The sequence below is a fragment of the Chionomys nivalis genome, chromosome 18 (assembly GCF_950005125.1).
Source record: "Chionomys nivalis chromosome 18, mChiNiv1.1, whole genome shotgun sequence".
NCBI classification, from domain to species: domain Eukaryota; kingdom Metazoa; phylum Chordata; class Mammalia; order Rodentia; family Cricetidae; genus Chionomys; species Chionomys nivalis.
Genome location: NC_080103.1, coordinates 49,704,951 through 49,725,271, shown reverse-complemented (window position 1 = coordinate 49,725,271; position 20,321 = coordinate 49,704,951). Strand labels below are relative to the sequence as shown.

At 36.4% G+C, this 20,321-nt stretch overlaps 1 protein-coding gene across 4 annotated transcripts in view; it reads left to right on the top strand.

Moving 5' to 3' along the window:
• Positions 1–20,321, top strand: part of Bmpr1b (bone morphogenetic protein receptor type 1B) — a 301,144-nt gene that overhangs the window by 171,076 nt on the left and 109,747 nt on the right. For all 4 annotated transcript variants that reach the window (XM_057793227.1, XM_057793226.1, XM_057793229.1 and 1 more), the window contains one exon: positions 10,470–10,564. The gene's annotated coding sequence lies outside the window, so the exon portion shown is untranslated. The remainder of the gene's footprint in view (positions 1–10,469; positions 10,565–20,321) is intronic.

The window sequence follows — 20,321 nt, the reverse complement described above, 5'->3', positions numbered from 1 at the left end:
TGTTGCCAATTTCAAGTTCAGTAAGATTTTGTTTTGTTACCGAAGAATTCATATCAATCACCAGAAAAACATTCCTACTGAGATATTTTCCTGTACTAGAAGATTTACATGAGTTTTGTGAGACTGCCTGAGTTGTAATTGTCTTTCAATATTTGACACCATAATTTATTAGCTTATCTAATTCTTTGAATGTAGATGGGAGTTTCTGTCCTACCAGGTCCTGTAGCCATTCAGTCCAAAAGAAACACACAGAGACTTATATTAATTATAAACTGTTTGGCCTATTAGCTCAGGCTTATTATTAACTAGCTCTTATCACTTAAATTAACCCATAATTCTTGTCTGTGTTTAGACATGTGGCTTGATCCTTTTCTTGGTGAGGCATTCTCATATTGCCTCCTCTGCATCTGGTGGGGATGGTGACTACCTCTCTGCCTTTCCTCTTCCCAGAATTCTTAGTCTGGTCACCCCACCATTACTTCCTTCCTGGATACTGGCCAATCAGCATTTTATTAAACTAATATGAGTGACAAATCTTTACAGTGTACAAGAGCATTATCCCACATTTGAACTTTAGTTTCTCTGTGTATGAAGTAGAAATACATGCAACTATGCTTTTTCTGAACATAAGATGAGATAATATAGGGGCACTACACCCTTTAAACATGTAAAGGACTATATAGTTTTGAGTTACTAGATTTTACACCACTTGGAGCTGGTCAGTAACTGAAAAGTTATTATTCATTAACCTAAGATCATGTGTAAGAATGAAGATTATACATATACCATAGCCCAGCTAGACACCAAATCCTTTTCTACTTTAGTCATCTTCTTTCATCCAATGGTCTTTACTGTTCTTGTTGGATAAAGCTGACCCTCACAATGAAGCCATAAGATCAGGAACAGGGCCAGAGTGTATTTCTCCACCACATTTATCTGCCTCTATGGCATTATGAATACTTCCAAAATTGTCTTAAAATACCTTGAAAAATGAAAAAATCAATACAATTTACCTCATAACCTAATTAGTTCTTGCAAATGTATTATATATAGCAATATTATATATGAGACTTCAGCTCTAATGAATCTATAAGATAGAATTTCTATCTTTAATCTTTTCATTATTTGCCTGCCATTTTTGTCTACATATTAGATGTTTTCAGCTTCTCTCCATCAGGACATCTGACATTTATGTATATATATATATGTATATATATATGTATATATATATATAACATTTGTATATGAACCAAAAGAGTAAGTGGTGACTCATTCATTTCGTATTAAAATTGTTTTTTGTAGTGATATTTTGTTTGTGATCTAACAAATAAAGCTTACAGAATTAGGGAAGCAGATCAGCCAGCCACTAGAGAGTTCTTACCTCTCCAATGTTCATATCAAAGGGGCAATACTGTCTCTAAGAATCCTCAGAATATATTTTCAGATGGAATCTGCACCCTTGTCTCCTGTCACTTTATATTCCTCTCTCTGCTCAGCCATTTTACTTCCTGTCTCTCTCTTCCTGGTACTAGAATTAAAGATTTGAGCCACCACCACTTGGCTCTGTTTCTCTTTTAGACTGAATCAATCTAATATTGCCCAGAGTGACCTTAAACTCAACAGAGATCTCTTTGCCTGTCTCTCAAGTGCTGAGATTAAAGGTGTGTACCACTACTGCCTGGCCTCTATGACTAACTAGTATTGCTAACTCTGCACTCTGATCTTCAGGCAAGCTTTATTTGTTAGATTACAAACAAGATATCACTACAGGTTTTCTCTTATTTTTTCTTCCTCTTCTTGTTTTTGAAATATATTTTGATTAGAGAAAGCTGGCCTTAAAGAGGATGACAATGAGTCTTCATTTTGCAGTTTTCAGTCCCCCCACATGAAAACATGCTTATTATGAAGTAGCAAAATAAACCAGTGTTGTTTTTGTTTTATTTTTGTTCATGAATTATTAGACTTAATTTCCATTGCTACTTTCATTGCCTAGTTGAACTTAATAATCCAGTGATGTTTTTATTAGGTACTGCCAGATGATTAATAAATATTCTTTTTAAAGTCAGCATAAATTTGGTAGATGGGCCTTCCTGGCTGAGCTGGTGTCTTTGCTCCCTCCTGGATAGAGGAGGAAGGGCTGGTGGCTTGGCTTAGGGAAAACCTCAGCTTTGTTACTCTACTTTAGCTGGTACAGATCCTTTTTCTGTGGGTGGTTTCAGGATGACCTCTGTGACCTCCCTGCTGGAGAAAAGGACACCTGTGCTTCTCCTGCATTTTCTTGCAGTTCCTTATAAAGTGCAGGTTTTGTATTTTCTAAAAATAAGTATTCCATTAAGTCAATGGATGTTAAGGAGGTAAAAAATATCTCAGAGGAGTCCCAGGAAGGAAAGAATATAATCAAAATTTACATATTTTTAAATAAACAGATTAACACTACATTTTTAATGATGGGTATGTATAGATACATGAAAAGGTCTTCATATGAGTTAAAAGAAACAGGCATCAGGTTTAGAAAGATGGCTCAATGGTTAAGAATGAATACTGTTTTTGTAGAGAACCTGAATGAGCTCAGTTCCCTGCATCCATGTCAGGCAACTCACAACCACCTATAACTCAAGTTTTTGGGGTCTATGCTTTCTTTGTCCACTGGTACCTGCACTTATGTATGTATGCACACACACATTTTCTCTCTCTCTCTCTCTCTCTCTCTCTCTCTCTCTCTCTCTCTCTCTCTCTCCTCTCTTTCCTCTCTCTCCTCTCTCTCCTCTCTCTCTCCTCTCTCTTTCTCTTTCACACACACACAAAATTAAAAATAAAATAATTAATCTTAAGAAAAAAAAGAAACATATCAAGAGTTGAACTGCACCTTTATGATAAAAAGAAACAGTTTCCCAATAGGCCAGGTCACAGTCACCATCTGGACATTAGAACTTTTCCTAGAACCTTAATGTCATGTGGATCTAATTTCTGTTTTGCAATGGTTGTAGACAATGTTGAATTAGTGGGGAATAATTCGAATGATTTGTTATGAAATGCTTACTTTATGTTACATTATTTTAATAATTACAAGTTTTACAAATAAGAACTACTTGAAATTAGCCGGGCGGTGGTGGCGCACGCCTTTAATCCCAGCACTTGGGAGGCAGAGGTAGGCGGATCTCTGTGAGTTCGAGACCAGCCTGGTCTACAAGAGCTAGTTCCAGGACAGGCTCCAAAACCACAGAGAAACCCTGTCTCGAAAAACCAAAAAAAAAAAAAAAAGAACTACTTGAAATTATATTGCAGTTAAGTGCTTACTCTGTTAAACAACACTTTTTGTGATCATCATCCTTATTAGTCATTTTTATTCTGTAAATTCATATATCAAAACCAGAAAATAACATCAGCTTGAAATTTAGGTATGATTAATAAGCAAGAAAAGAAACTGGCACCATAGCCGAGTAGCAACAACTGTAACATGACAATAGCAATGCGCCTGATTCTTTCTACTGCTACAGATTTGCTACACTAAGTGCAGCTAAGCATGTGTTTTGGTTCTGGTTATGTTCCCACCACTATGGAACATGTTCTGTTTGTTAATACAAGGTGCCTTATTTTGGTTTGGCATTAGTTTGGTGTGCTGTCAAATGGTAATTAAAATGGGCACATATTCTTTGCTATGGCTCACATAGTTAGGATATTCTTTCATCTCTGTTTATGGACGACATTGTTCCAGTTGAAAAGAACAAATGGCCTATTTACAAATTGTGCAGTCAGTATTTCTAAAACTTATAATGGATAAGTGCTCAGATAAAGGGCAGCCGTAAAGGTTAGTAGACTTATGTGCGATTTTCCTGTGGGGTCCTGGGAGCACAAAGTACTTATTACTTGAGAACAAAGAACCTTAGAGTTAAAGGTAAGTCACGGTATACATGATATGATGAATAATAGGTCCCCAAAGGAAAGAAAAAGGAAAGCACAGTTCATGGCTTATTTCTAACCAGGTGTATGGTGCATTTTCTTTCTGTCATTTATACTGAAAGTCACAGACCCGCGGGTGTAAAATGAGTACAATCTTAGATTACTAATGTTTTGCTTTGTAGCTATTGACCCCTGAGATATGGTTCATTCCTACATAGGGTAGGAAACTTTGTATAGTTTATATCCGATTAAGTTTGTCAACAACATAGTTCAAAATTATTCATGGCTTAGCTTTTTGTTTTCTTTGTTTCTAGCTTCATGACAACATAAAATTTAAGTATTAGTATAACCAGAGTACCTATTTCCTAACATTATCTTTTAGTATATTAGCAAACCAAATATGCCCATGCAGGTAGTTACAATCCTGGAGGTGTAATGAACTCATTTTCTCTGTATTTGTTTTATTTTTTCAAATTCCTTAAAAATTTACATAAACTTTATTGTAGAAAATGACTTGCAAATAAATTAAAAATACATCTCTATCACAACTTTTCGTATTAAAAATTTTATTAGCATATAAGCATGACATTTTTGAACAAGATTCGATTCCCTTTTGTTCTTTACAAAATAATCTGTTGCAACTGTGAATAAATTTAAATTTCATTTAAAAACTACACAATGATACAAAAATAAAAATTCTAATTATTGAATCTTTGGTGTGTTTTCTAATTTATGTAGTTAACAAGTGAGTGGTGATATCTATGCAAGATCAGCTTTGTTGAGGCACAAAAATACACCCGTTTGGTCTGTATTTTCTGAAATGAAGTGGATGTCTAAGATAGAAAAAGATGCTCAATTATGATTAGTCACTGTGGCAATGAGATTGGACTTCAAATTTAGTAGTTTCACTATGAAAAATGAGAGGTAGTTACAGATCTTTTTAGGGCATAGAGAGAAATTCAAACCTTTATATATTTCCTGGTCATAATGTGAAATGATGCAGTCTATTTAGAAAATAATTTGACATATATTTTTGTATGTTAGAACAGAAAATTAGTTTTTTTTCCCCAAGCACTTATATCCCCAAGCATATTTAAACATGCCATGAACTTGGAGTTTGCATTTGCATTAATTAAATAAAATTAACCTTGGGTCAGGAGACTGAGTTAGCACCTAGTTAATAGAAAGTAATCATAGAGAATCAGAGGGCATCTGGAAGAGACAGAGTGACACACCAGAAGGAGTAGGGAGGGATTTGGATTGGCCAGTTCTTTGGGAGATGCCAGCAAGGAGAGAAGGCTAAATATTTGCTACTCAACCTCTCTGAGCTAGCAGGTTTTCACCCCAACCTTTGAGTCTTGAGTTTTATTTATAAATAGAATGATAGAGATTTATTTTAAGTTACCTTTAGTGGCAGAGGCAGAACTAGTTCCTGTGGGGGCAGAATTCCCTGCCAGAGAAGCAGGCCAGTAACTACAGAGCCAGAAATACTAGCTGAAAAAGCCTTAGATTGAGGCAGAGCCACTGTGCTGAAGTTAAAACATTTTCACTCATTGGTATTTACCAAATATTAATGAAAAATTAAGTTAAAGAAAACATGAACCTAAATGTTTATAACATCCTTTTTCATGATGTTACCCAAATGAAATCCAACTCAAAAGTCCATCAGCGGTGTATAACCTGGCATAATCATGTAATGAGACGCTATTCTATATTAAAATGAATTGATCTCAAAATTGATTCCCAGGTTAATAATGAAGAGGCAAAGGCATGTGTGCAGCTCATCCTCCATCTTGAGAAGTGACCACAGACCAGTCACCTCCCCTGTAGGAAGTTCTGCTTCATTTGCTATGTTTGTGTGCTGTTTTAAAATATCATCCTGTTCTTCTCCCTGTTTCAAGGAGGGAAGGCTTTTGAAAGAATAATCCTTCTCTTGTCTAATTTTGCATGCTTACCTGCCATGCCTGGGAAAACAGCTACAGTGCCAGTGTTTTCTCTTTTAAAACTTCTCCTCAAAAGATAATCCATGTGTCATGTTGATGCTTTTACATTTCACATGCTAATGGTTTCAGTGCCATGAACATTTTTGCTTCCTGCGATGAGCTCTCTCCAGTTCCTGCCATGCTGGGTTTTTCCAAAGCACTTAGCACTGATGACCTCACCCTCCTTATCACTCCAATCATGAGCCCCTTTCTCATTCTCAGGTTTTCAATGTGTGTAGAGGTCTCCTTAAGATACCAATTTAGACTGACTCTCCTTGTACATGGTGACACTGAGAGCTCTCGTGATCGTGTTAGCATATAGGTGACCATTGTCTTTTGAGCCATGTATCCAGCAAGTACTATACATTTACTATATTCAAGGCTCATTGTAAACCTAAGCCAGTATTAGAATTGTTTCGTATTGGGTCGAGAAAGAGTTTCCCATTTTATGGAGTATTACAGCAATGGGCTTTGCTGAGAAGGAACCCATAGGAAGAACACACAAAAAGGGGAATGCAAATGGAAATTTATCAAGGGAAATTTTATTAAGGGACAGGTGTGTAAAGAAAATCCAGAGGATAAGTAAGTTGCTGCCAAGACAGAGGGGTGTTGTAGTTGCTACTGTCTAAGGAACACTGATGGAGAAAAACAAACAGATTTAGACTATTGCTTCTACTGAGTAAAAAGAGGAAACAGTACAGATATTTCTCAGACGATGAATATATGATCTGGGTGTAACTTTTATGCCTTCTGATGGAGACTATATGCTAATGGTGTTTTAATTGCAAAAGAATAGATGTTTTTCTCTATCATAGACCAGCATATTTGAACATCTACTGAACATGTTCACTGGGATTCAACACATATTAAGTTATTGTGTCTAAAACTAAAACTACCCCCTTTTCCCAGCACCCTATTGTGAACTTGCTTCTTTTCCTGGAACCTAGGTTGGCAAAGACCTAGCTGCCCAAAGAAGAGCCAGCCTTGACTTTTCAGAGCCTCTTTACCCATTTGCCAAGTGGAAGAAAAGGCATCGAGCTCTTTTGCGGCACCCTTTCATTTGCTAGATCCTTTTTACTACTTTTCAGTACTCAGTATTAAAATTCTCTTCATTCTCTGAGAGAAGCTCTGAAGGCTCATTTGGTCCTTCCTGGCATGTCCCTTGTTTTTCCTAACCGGGTGGCATCGATTCTTTGTTAAACAATTGATATCAGGTGGGGTGCAGTACTATAGTTCAGTCATAGACTGGGGTTCAATCCCAGTTATATGACTGATTTGTTATGTGACTTCTGCCAAGTCACCTAATTAATAACTTAGCTTTATTTTCTTTATCATAAAACGCCAAAAGGACTCAGGTCTGCTTTTAGTGTTAGATTATTTCTAAATCTCCTGCTAGACAAAAATTGCTCAGTAAACAATATCACCTCTAAGCCACGTACTTCAAGAAGACCCATAAAAGGTTTCACTCTTTCACACTTCCTTTTTTAAATTGTTTTCATTGAGCTTTACATTTTTCCCCGCTCCTCTCTCTTCCCTCTCTCTCCCACATCCCCTCTCCCATGACCCTCACGCTCCCAATTTACTCATAAGAGCTTGTCTTTTAAATTTTAGTTTCATACTTTACAGGGTTAATTTTTGAAAAAGGAACACTTTAAATGGTTCATGTGTGTGTGTGTTTATTTGGGTATGTACACATGAGTCCTAATACTTCTAGAGGACAACAATGTTGGGTCCCTCTGGAACTGGAGTTATAGGTGATGTTTATAAGCCACCAGAAATGGGTTTTGTGGTTCAAAGTGTGGTTGTCTGCAAGAATAGCAAGGGTTGAGCCATCTCTCCAGCCCAGGGCTGAACAATTCTGTATATTTGCCACATGCACGACCTCATGCTGCTATTACATCACTCAAAGTGGTTGTGCTTCCATAAGTAGTATCCTCCTTGGTGCCCTTTGTCCCCCACCCCAAAGCCTGGAACCCCTGGAACAGTTTCCTGTTCCCAAATGGCATATGGCTGGAACCTCAAGCCTTTCAACACTGGTTCTTGTCACTTAGCAGCCAAATGGATAGTTTCGCTGGAGCGTCTACCTTCTCAACATCTACTTGTACTCTGTGAATATTGATCTTGCTAAGAGCAATGCTTCATTAATGGCAGCATTTCTTTTACAAAAGAAACACACACCCTTATCCATTCTAAATCATACTACGTTGTCATTGTGTGTGGACAATCATGGGATACTTAATCACTAAAACTTCAATACATTAAATCTTATTGAAGAGATCTATAATATTAAAAATGCTATGTGTTTTACAAAAATTCTATGAAGAAATAAGGTGATTAAAATGTCAATGAAATAAAATATTAAACAAAATTTTCAAACATTAATGAATACCTTTCTTTTTATTTATAAATAGATAATGATTATTTAAAATTACAATGGATTGCATATGTATTATTGCTTAATTTTATTTTTAAAATGTAATTTCTAGAAGAGTAGAAAATCAGTTTTTGCAAATACTCATGATATTACAGCTAAAAATTAAACATATGAACTTGTTGATTGCATGAGGATTACATAATTTTCAAAATTCTTTTTGTGTGTGACAAGTATCTGAAGCTTGTAGCCTACTTTAAATAGAAATCCCAAGTTTGTTAACATGATTTTCACAGTCCACACTTCCTTCTCTGCTGCATATTTTCCCTAAACTCGTTGTCTTATCTGCATGCACCCCAGTCAGAAAGACCTGTTTGCAGTTGCGTGTGTGTGCCATCCCTTTCCTGCCCTTCTCTACCTTGTTATCCTGTCTGTGCCTCAGTAATGTTGCCTGGAGTGTCATATGACAAGCTGTCTGTTGTAGGCAGTGCTATCTGGGGTTCTGCTTGCTCCTTTTTCCTTAGTCCCCTCCTCATTCTCTAGCTAATGTTCTGTCTAGCAGTTAAACACTCCTCTAACTTAGATTATAAGGTCTTTGAAAGTGGGAATGTTGCTTCTTCAGCATCTAGCTGTACGCCTCTCCCAGCAACGAGTTAACATAGCAAAAATACTAATTAACGAATTAAGCATGGAGGATTTGATTTTAGTTGTTTGAAACTTTAATCGTATGTAACAATTTTCGGCATTTTACTTATAACAAATTTTCTCTTTCACACTAATTTTGTGCCTATGAATTTTTGTTTTGATTTGTTGTTTTGAAACAGTATCTCAATTTGTAGCTTTAGCTGTTCTGGAACTCATTATTTACTCCAGCTGGCCTCAGACTCACAGAGATCTGCCTTCCTCTGCCTCCTGAGTGCTGGGATTAAAGGGGTGTGCCACCACACCTGACTGTGCTTCTATTTTCTAATGGGTAAGGCTTTCAGAAAGCTGACTGAAGATGAGTTTTGAGAATCACTATCCCGGTAGACGTTGCCTAGTGTCTGAGTAAGAAGGAAGGGCTGTGGTTTGGGTTTTGGCTCTCTGCTACTGTGTTGTCTCATGACCCTTTAGTAAACTAACAGCCTAGATGGGGTGGACCTCGAAGATTCAGGACCAGATTGTTTCCAAAGATTCCTTCATCTTTGATTTAATCAAGAGATATAATTTAATAAAAAAAACCACAAGTGATTATCATTGGTAAATGCAGGAAAATCTGGAATGATATATTTTCTAATCGTTTGTACTGTGAATGCTATGGAATATAGACAATAGGAAATTTATGTTACCTACAATCTACATATTGGGATGGCTTAGTTTATCCTTAATCTAAGAGTCCAAAGTAAAATAAGTCAAACTGACAGGATTGTAAATCTACAAGTTAACTGAACATGTTGATTCACATAATGTTTAGATTACATTTTAGTTTCTTTCACCAATACATAATTTATCTGTTTAATATTATACATTCCAATGCATTTCTATCATTCTGCAAATGAACATATGTCTTAAAAAATCTCTCTGTGGCCAATTACTCATTCCCTGCAGCCTTTTTTTTTAAAAAAAAAATAAGAAGCAATATTAAAGCAATTATAAAACTGCTTTCCTATGATTTAGGTCATTCATAATATGTATAGCCAAGTTTTGCAAAGTTTAATTGAATGGCATTTAGGTAGGAATTTTATGAAGGTTTGTGATGGTGTTGTTTGGACAGAACAAAGGCAGCATTTCCTTTCTTGTCCTCCTCTCCTCCTGGACCTCTTCTCTTCACCTGCTTGAGGAAAGCTGTATTTCTTCGGACAAGCCTTATAATTGCTCCTCTGTGCTTGATTTGGGGCTCAGGAAAGGCCCGTAGCATCTGTAAAGCTGGCAGCGAAATGGTATTTCCAGGCAAGCACAGGGCTGCTGGGTAGCGAGCCAATCCACTGCTTTGTCCTAGCAGCTGAGAACCTTGCCGGAGTATTACCACGGTGTTCAGTAACACAGACCTGTGCCATGAGCAAGGAGAGCTCTGAGCAAGTGTGAGGGTCAATATTTATAGACCACGACGTAGCTGCCTTGCTCAGGGACAAGGAGAAACACACACACACACACACCCAGAGCCAGGCAAGAAAGACAACAGTGGAGGGAACTTGATTTTGAATGTCTGTTCTGAAAAAAACATTACTTTCTCTCAGGTTCAAACTTCTGCTGAATCACAACCATTTGGCACTGAGCTATGACAAGAGAGGAAACAAAAAGTTAAAGGAGCAGCCGGGTCATACGTGAAGAGGTAAGAAATTAACCAGTTTAGGCTGGCTTTTACTTGTAAAGCCCACCTTCCTGTTAGCTGCTATGCATCAGTGGGCAAAGGGCTATGGGGCTTGGTTCAGCCTGTGAGGAGGGATTGCCTGCTCTTTTGAATGTTCATGGAGGCAGTGTAGTTTTGCAATCCTGCTGAGAATGCCTGGACCTTTTTAGTGTGGGTGGCGGCAGCCACGCTTGAACCCTGATTTCATGCTCTCTCATTTCTACCAGACTGAAGTTTGCCAGTTGGTAACTTTCTATTTAACTTTATATCGTATTAAGGCGTTATTAGTCTTAGTTATGTTTTGTGGACTAAAGATGGAATATAGAAAATGCATGTCAACTCATAGAGATGTACTTACTAGACAGTACCAGAATGTGGGCAACATAGGGTCTTTTTGATAAAACAAAACTTCCCTGGGTAGTCCACTGAAGCAGTTACTGTTACCTTTGGAAGGAATGAACCTGGAGCGACAATAGTGTTCATTATGCAAAGTATTAAAGACAAGCAGTTAGGAGATAATCTCTGCTTGCCCAGATGACTTGCTGTTGGGTTTTTATGACCTGTGTCCCCTTTATTAATATGAAATCCATCAGCATCAACAGCTATCCATTGCTCAGTGTTTTCCTGTTACTGCAGGTAGTGAGTTAAAAACTTCCGTGTGCATGTATCGCTCTGGTATGCTCGGTTATGCTTATCTCTGATCGTACTAAAAGCAACAAGGCTGAAAAGCACAGAAACCACTTTCTGTGCACTTTCCTGTTTAGAACACTTTTGAAATGTGTAACTTTTATGTTTTTATCTACCGTATGGTGGTTTGGCGAGTCAGTATTCTGTCTCACTAGAACTATGGCAGTAAGTACATGAAAATTGCTTCGCAATATAGTGGATACGGTGCAAAGTTACTGGTTTGATCTTTAGATTGTGGAGCTACAAATCCTTGCATGCTATTTAAGCTTTGTAGGCTGTGTTACAGGTGATGGTTTGAGTTCCAGTAAATTTTCTGTACTATTGTTATAGATATTAATGTTGAAACAAAATAAGGTTTAAATAATGTCAGTAGAGATACAAGGAAGAGCTAATACGTGACACAGATGTACACAGGAAGCAACTCCTTTTGAAATGTAATGGGCCTTATCTAAACAACAGCCAGAATAGCTCTAAATGAAACATAAGCATCTTCGAATTAGGTCAGAATTTACGGAGAATTGCTTTGATTGATGGATGGATAGAATTTGGGGGAGTGTTACTGGGACTGGGTTTTTGTATGCAGTCTTCACTGCTGTTCATGCTGCACTGATCTCCATCTCAGCTTCCTAGGGGAGATTGCACGTGTCAGTCATTATGGCCTATAGAGGGTGAATAATGTTGGGTTTGGTTTTGTTTTACTAGAGAACTGCGTAGCCTTGGCTGTCCTGGAACTTGCTCTGTAGACCTGGCTGGCCTCCAGCTCGGAGATCTGCCTGCTTCTGCCTCTCAAGTGACTTCTGGGATAATAGGCTTGTGCCACCATCACGTGGCCACATGCATAATTTTTAAAAGATTTCAAAAATAGCAGTTGGGGCCGGGCGGTGGTGGCGCACGCCTTTAATCTCAGCACTCGGGAGGCAGAGGCAGGCGGATCTCTGTGAGTTCGAGACCAGCCTGGTCTACGAGAGCTAGTTCCAGGACAGGCTCCAAAACCACAGAGAAACCCTGTCTCGAAAAAACCAAAAAAAAAAAAAACAAAAAAAAAAAAACAAAAAAAATAGCAGTTGGGAGACATATAGGCTATTTCCATATTCTACATATTGTGATGAAAGCAGCTCTGAAGGATGAATGAGCAAGATGTCTCTATAGGAGGACACAGAGTTTGTTGGGAACATACCCAGGAGTGGTGCACCTGTATCATGTGACAGATGTCTTCCTCAATTTTTGAGAAACCTCCACACTGACTTTTGTCATGGCTGTACCAGTTTGTAGCAACACTAACAGTGAATAGGTGTTCCCTTTCTCCACATCATCCACCCCAGTGTTTTTCTTTTTTCCTTCTTTCTTTCATTCAGACTGGAGGAAGGTGAAATCTCAAAAATGTTTTTAATTTGCATTTTCCTGATTGGTAAGGATGAACATTTAAAATATTTCTTAGCTATTTATCTTTATTCTTTTGAGAACTCTCTGTTAAGTTCTAGCCACTGTGCTTTAATTGGGTTACTTATTTTCATGGTGTTTAGATAATTCTTTTTTAGTATGTTTTAAGACAGTAACTCTCTGTCAGAATTTTCACTGGTAAAGAATTTTTCCCATTCTTTAGGCTGCCTCTTTACTTGAATGATGGTGTCCTTTGCTTTGCAGAAGCTCTTTAGTTTCATGAGCTTCTGTTTGTCGATTGTTGGTGCCAATGTCTACACTATCAGGACCCAGTTGAATAATCCTTTATTAATTTTAAGGCTGATATTTGGTCCTAAAGTTCATGTTAACATTCATGCTTGTTATATCCTTATGAGCTAACTCTTTTTGTATTTGTTTGAAAATTTGCTTTTCAGCTTATAACTAGGTTTTTTATGTTTTTAACACTGTTCCATTTGAATATGCATAATGGTTGGTCTAAAATGGACAAATTGAAACCAGCTGATTAAGTCCATCAATAAAATTTTTCTTTGCTGCATGGTGCATGTTGTAATTTCTTCTTCATTCACTATCCTGCGTTGTTTTTTATATTCCATGAATGCATCTTTATTTTAATCCCTTTCTTATAAATGTTCTTTTCAGTCCTCCTTAGAGCTTTGTTTCTGAAGTGCCCTGTTGAATCTTTATTGAAAGAAAACAGGGCAAATAAGACACTGCAGCAAAAATAAGGCAAAGAGGTTTTTTTCCTTCAGTTTAAGAGAAAAGAATAAAAATTATAATACTGATTGATAATGCCAAAAGTGGGATATATTTCTGTTGAAGACTAGTTGGGTATTTTAAAATGTGAGAGACATTCTCAATATTATTTTGACCAATCATGCTTATCATATTTCTAAGTATCATTTATCATGTTTCTAAATACTATTTTTATATAGGCATATTATAACACATAAAAACATCTGAGGCCTTTTGCATTGAGCTGTAAGCATCTATTAAAGCAATAATGAATTAAGCACATGTTAATAGTCAGTTCTTAATGGCCCTAGCTCCCCGAGTCTTGTTTTCTGTGCTGCACTTCCCTCTGTCACGCTACCTTGGAAGCATTAGTCCTCACTTAGATAAACATAGCACATTCCAGCAAATCTCCCATCCCTGGCCTTCCGATGTCTGAGGAAAAGATAGCATTCTTAGAATTGTGAGTTTTTCTGATCTTGCTAACACTTTTATTCTATGCTCACTTTCTGCCATTCCTTCTGGAATGTTACTGTTTTTTTGTTCCAGCAATAAGTCTTGTTTTTTTAGAATGGTCTATCCTGTGATGTTTCTCTCAAGAATTGCTTGGACTACCACTCCATCACGAAAGTCCTTTCCCAGGTTTTAGTCTCAGCAGCAGCATCCCTTTCTAGGAATCCCATGGGTCACCTTAGCCTTCCATATCAACCTTGGTCCCACACTTGAAGAACCTAAGATTTCAATGTTTGTGTCTACAATGAGACCAAATGAGTTTTGTCTGAGACTTAAAATTTATTCTTACTTTTCCAATGCTTGTAATATAACAAATATTTCACAATTAGAGGAAATACAATGTATTTATTTTACATGGACATTTTTATATAGGCCTTCTCTATTAATACTTTAAAAAACATTGATTAGTTGAAGAGACAAAGTTTTTCAAGAAGGAATAAATATTTTAAAGGCAGTAACAATACTGTACTTTTTTCTGGCATCAATTACATGTGGGAGAGAAAGAGAGTAAGGAAGATAAAAAAAATGATCATATACGATCATTTATAGGGGCATACCAAGCAAGTAGATATTTATTGAACAAAAGTACAAAATGACATTGGCTACCAAATATAAATCAAGAATATGCACCCAATATTGGCTCAGTCGTCCTGACCAAATCTGTCAATATAATCAATAAATTGCTGCCACAGCACTGAATGCTGTGATACAGTAAATGATTACCTCTGTGAGCAGTGTCTCATCTCCCAAAGGCCCAGAGAAAGCTTCAGGGAAATAGGTCTGTCTTTATGAGTCAGAAAATTAGAATTGCAGAATGGAGTTGCTCCCAGTGAGCCCAGTAAAGGTATTCGTAGTTACTGTTGCAGAGACAGTTAGAGACTTAAGCAAAAGACACAAAAGCATGGCTGAAGAATTCCCAATCATGAAAGGTGATCCTCTGTTTAAGTCCAAAGGAGAATTCTCTTCTCAAAATAGAAATGTTGAAAGAAAAGGAAGTCAGTGTTTAAGAATGTTGAGAAATAACAGCTGGTTCTTTAAGCTCTGAAATTCAATAAAAATAAAAATTTTTTTTGCTTTTAATTCTGTTTACGCCTTTAAGCTCTAAAATTCAATAAATTTAAACATTATTTTGTTTTTAATTCTATTTTGTTTACGCAGAATGCATACAGTGCTTGCTATCTGCGCTATTTCCTATACCACTGACAAACAGAACGTCCCATGGACTATTTAGAGCACTGGGTTTCCTGTTCAGAGTGATCTTACTCTTTGGTGTGTTCTGCCACTGTGCTCACTTCTATTTAGGGCTTAAAAACCTCTTCCAGACATTGAGTAGGACTCTTGTTTGCTTAACCTTGACTTGTATCTTTCTGAGGAATGAAAACAATATTGGTATTTTCATAGGAAAATGTAGTGACTTTTTGATTGCTTAAATGAGACCATAGTCAGCATGAAATTTTTTAGATGTATTTTTTTTCCACACAACTGTCCTGTGGTCCATTTGAATTGGAATAGGTGCCATTTAAGAAAGTTTACTGGTACAAATTTTGTAGATCTTTCTCCTATATCAAATGATATGAGACACCTGAGACAATAGAGGTTGCTTTGGTAATGGGCGTAGTCATGGACCTGCTTCTTCTTATCCAGCAAAGACAGAAACACTAGTCTGATTTAATATAGTCTCAAAGATTATCCGAGACCAAATCCCAATACTGCTCCTCTGCCTCTGAGAAGAGGTCAGAGAACTTTGTGATTGAAATGCAGCATGAGGGTTTTTACTAAATCGGTAGTCTGCTTTACTACTTCATTTCTTTAGCGGTTTTCCTCGCCAGTGATTGTTTTCCAGTAAGTATGCATGGCATGCGATAAGAAAAGGAGAATATATTAACTTTTAAATGGAATTCTTTTATGTTAGAGATGGGCAAATGTGTGAGCAATGGGTAACAAAACTTGACAAGCATCGTTTTAAAGTATATAATTAAAAAGTAATTCACAAGGAAAGACATTTTTTACGATTATAGGCAGTATATGACCTGTATTGGTTTGATTTACTCATTCCATATTTATTCCATATATTATGTTTTAATATTAATTTGTTTATGGCTGTTTTATACTATATTAAACTCCTTCGTGTTATTAAATTCTGAAAGTTGAATGTTTCAGTTTCTGTTCTCACATGAACTAAAGTTTTTCCAATCATAATAACCTTAAAATATTTTCTGAATGGTATTCTCTTACTTTCTCTTCTGGTTTTCCTATTTATCTTGGTAGTACAGTCATATTTACACCCTACAATCATTTTTCTTGAAAATATGGCGACTAAACTTAAAACAAAAGTAATGAAAATTATATATTTTGATTGTAGCTTAAGAAATCTAATAGAAAGTGAATGGCTAAGTTATTTATAATTTTGTCTTGAAATTGATTTGTTTTTGAATGTCCAGCAGGTAGAAGATTTGAATAAAATAAAAATAAACATATTTTCTAGATTAAACTGAATTCTATCTAGAATTTGAAAGAAAATTTTCTTAAAAAATTTCTGCCTTCATCAATGAGTTAAACAGCATTCCCTTTCTACTTCATGAAGTAGTTGAGAATTATTGCTATTAATTCTTCAAGGGACTGATAGAGTCACCTGTGTATCCACTGGGCCTGTACTTTTAACTAAGACATACTGAAAAAAAGTTTCATTATAATTGATTGTTATCGATTTATTTAAATGTTCTCCTCTTGGCTTAACTTTATGAGGTCCTATGCATTGAGAAAGGCATCAATTTCATTTTCTTTTTCCAAGTTTGTGAAATAAAAGTTTGAAAGTTATGTTCAAACTTTTTCTGAATTATGTTGATTTGATAGATCTTGTAATTCTTTTCATTTCTAATTTTATTACTTTGGGTGGTCTTTTTTGATTAGTTTGGCTAAGGATTTGTCAACCTTGTTTATCTTTAAGAGAACCAACTCTTTCATTGATTCTTAGTAAATTTTTTGTTTGTTTTGTTTCTGTTTCATTTCTGTCCTGTTATTAATTATTCATTTCTGCCAGTGATTTGTGGAACAGCAGGAGGTAGCAGCTGGAAGAGCAGAGGTGTCTACCTTGTTCTGTATTCTTATCTGTTTTTCCATTGCACCCCTTAAGATATTATTAAATAGAAAAAAGAAAACTCTTGTCTTCCTCTCTCAGAAGCTAATAACTGCCAATAGATCAAATTTAGGGTTGGATATTGTGCGCAGCTCCTCTCTCCATGCTAGGATTTGGTCTGGCTTGGGCTTGCACAGGGGTTGTGCATTCTGCCACAGTTGTATGAGTTCATGTGGACAGTTGCCCTATTGTGTCCAGAAGATAATATTTCTTCATAGCTATCCAGCATTTCAGGCTCTTACACTCTTTCCACTTTCTCTGCAGCAGTGATTTCCAAGTCTTGGGAGAAGGGGTGAGGTTTATATATCCTTTTTGTTGTTGTTGTTTTTATTTTCTTTTATTTTTATTAAAAATTTCCACCTTCTCCCTGCCTCCCTTTTCCCTCCCCTCCCCCCACTCCCCTCCCCCTTAAGGTCTGACCCTTCTGCAATAGTTTGCCTTTGACCACTGGCCAGTATGGGACACTGCATTGGTAACCTTCTGCTGGAAATAGAACTTTTCAGATGAGGAATGAGAGATTTACTGATCTGTGGATATAATAATAAGTCATTGCAAGCATTTTTTTAAGGCGTTTTCATAGTGCTTATGACCTATCAAACCTTAGGTTTTTAATCCTAATATTGGTGCCAGGCTCAACTTTTATTCTGTACAGCAGAACTTGAGTCCAATCAGGAAACAGTTGGTTAGTCCCATGAGGCTCATGTTACCTAAGTGGGCATGTCTTTTCAGGCCAGACATTATTTCAGCTTGCAGGGTTCAAGACTGATGATTGCTTTCTCTTTCAGTAGCTTGCGTATCACCTTCAGGCACAGTAAAACTAATCATTAGAGATAAAGCTTTCAGATCTTTCTCAGCCTGATTTCATTATATTCTATGACCCAATCATATGGCGTCTTCATCAATAGGGTTTTACTATCAAGGGTTTCCCTGTGTAGTCTGGGCCCTGGCATTACATGTTTGTGTTGCTATACTCGTCTATGGAGAAGTTGTTTCATGAATAACTAAAAATTAAGTCCAGCCTCAACTTGTGACTCTCTGCACTCTGCTATCATCCTTCCTTTACCAGAATCAAAGTGACGTTCTTCCCATACCTCCCAGATTACTGGGGAAAGTTTCAAGACCTTTGAGGAAACATACTCCATTGAATTGCTGCCTTTTGCTCTGGGTTTAAATTACCCACTGAAAATTATGTCCTGAAGATACTTACAATTCTTCTTAAAATCTGTTTTAATATCATAAAAGTGATATTTAATTTGATTTATATCTTCATTACTATTGAACTTGAATTTGAGGGGCTTATTGGTAATTACTTTTTTTCTTTATGTATCTCTTTATGCTTTTGAAGAAGTTGTATTTCTCTTTTTCATTTACAGTACTTGTTTGTTTTTTTAGATGAAATCAGATAATCCTGAGTCTAAGTGGTCTTTGGAGACCCCTTTTCAGCAACTGTATTCATGTGCTCTTTATTACTTTAAAATTTCAACTTATCTGTTTTGAAATAAAAAATATCTCCTGGAATATCTTTATTTTCAGAGGTAATTAAAATTTTCTTCATCTCCATTGAAGCATGGCAAGCTCTTTTATATTCAGAAATAGTAACATTGAAATTATTCACAGACTCTGTGGTCCAGAAGGACTTTATTAATCAAGTTTTTTTTGTGCCTCTACTGGATCGTTACCTAGTTGCACTATCTCTGTGAAGCCATCTCTGCTTCATAATCCTGCAGTACAGTTTTCAATCCTTGTGCTACCTTTCAGTTCGTATTGCATTTGTGTTCGTGCTTTTATTTTTTAATTTTGTTTTTTATTAATTTTATATACCAACTACAGTTTCACCCTTTCTCCCCTCCTCCCCCACCCCCAACAAGGCTGAGTAAGGCCTAAGTATGGACTAAAAGTATGTTCTTGTTGAATGAGGCTTAAGCATTAGAACATGTTAGAGTGGTTGTATTAGACTCAACTTGACGTGGCTCTTGAAAATACTGTAGGCTGGAGCATATAGGCATAGTGCTTATGTTAAAGCAGTGCTTACATTAGCTATTTACAGAAATATTATCTTTGTGAGAAATTATGAATGAATAGTAGCTACAATTAAATTTTTTCTGCTTTCATTTTCTATATGATGGGACTACAGACATATGCTGCCATGATGGTTGACCCTATGTTCGGGTTAGAACCCAAGGTTCTATGCATGCCAGGCAAGCACTCTACCAACGGCCACATCCCTAGCCCTCTAAATTTTTCTATTTAACTTTTTCTATATCTTTCACTTTCAATTTTCTCTTTATATCAGAAATTTTTATGTAATTTAGAGATACTATTCTTGATGTTCACATTGGATATTAAATATCCAAAAGTTAGAACAATTTTTATGATAGGAGGATAAAACACAGTTGCTTTCTTTCACTTTGCTTTCATCAGGCTGTACTAAAGTTACAAAAGTAGTAAAGTATTGAATAAAATTAGAATAATCTACCTAAATCGAGATTAAGTTATGTATTCTTTCATTTTTACAATTAATAGCGCCTTGATCAGCATTATGCCATAGATAGTTTTATATAGGATAATTGCTTTATTTAATACCCATATACGTGTTAATTATAGAGAAAGGTCTTTATAGTAGTTTCTCTTCTAAAAATGAGTAAATAGAAGTCCAAGAAGACTAAACAACAGTGCTTAAGATGAGACAGCTTGCCAAGTACGTGCAGAAAGTGTGAAATCCAGCTCTTTCTGACTTCAGACACCATACAGTTTGTATGTGAGTTTATCTATATGCACGTTCAACTTTTCTACTCTTTTTTAAAATATTTATTTATTTATTTATTTATTTATTATATATACAATATTCTGTCTGTGTGTATGCCTACAGGCCAGAAGAGGGCACCAGACCCCATTATAGATGGTTGTGAGCCACCATGTGGTTGCTGGGAATTGAACTCAGGACCTTTGGAAGAGCAGGCAATGCTCTTAACCTCTGAGCCATTGCTCCAGCCCATCAACTTTTCTACTCTTAAACATGCTAAAATTCTGAGAAGCCATGAAGCAGTACAGAGGCTTCAAGATGAGGGATATGCTCAAACCAGACATCCCAGCTCTGGTCTTGACAAGAAAAACAAGGCCTTGTCTAAAGTCACCATAGGATGAGTGAATCTCGATTTAGGTAGATTATTCTAATTTTATTCAATACGTTTCCACTTTTGTAACTTTTGTACAGCCAGACGAAAACCTTTCAGGAAAGCATGCTCTTGGAGA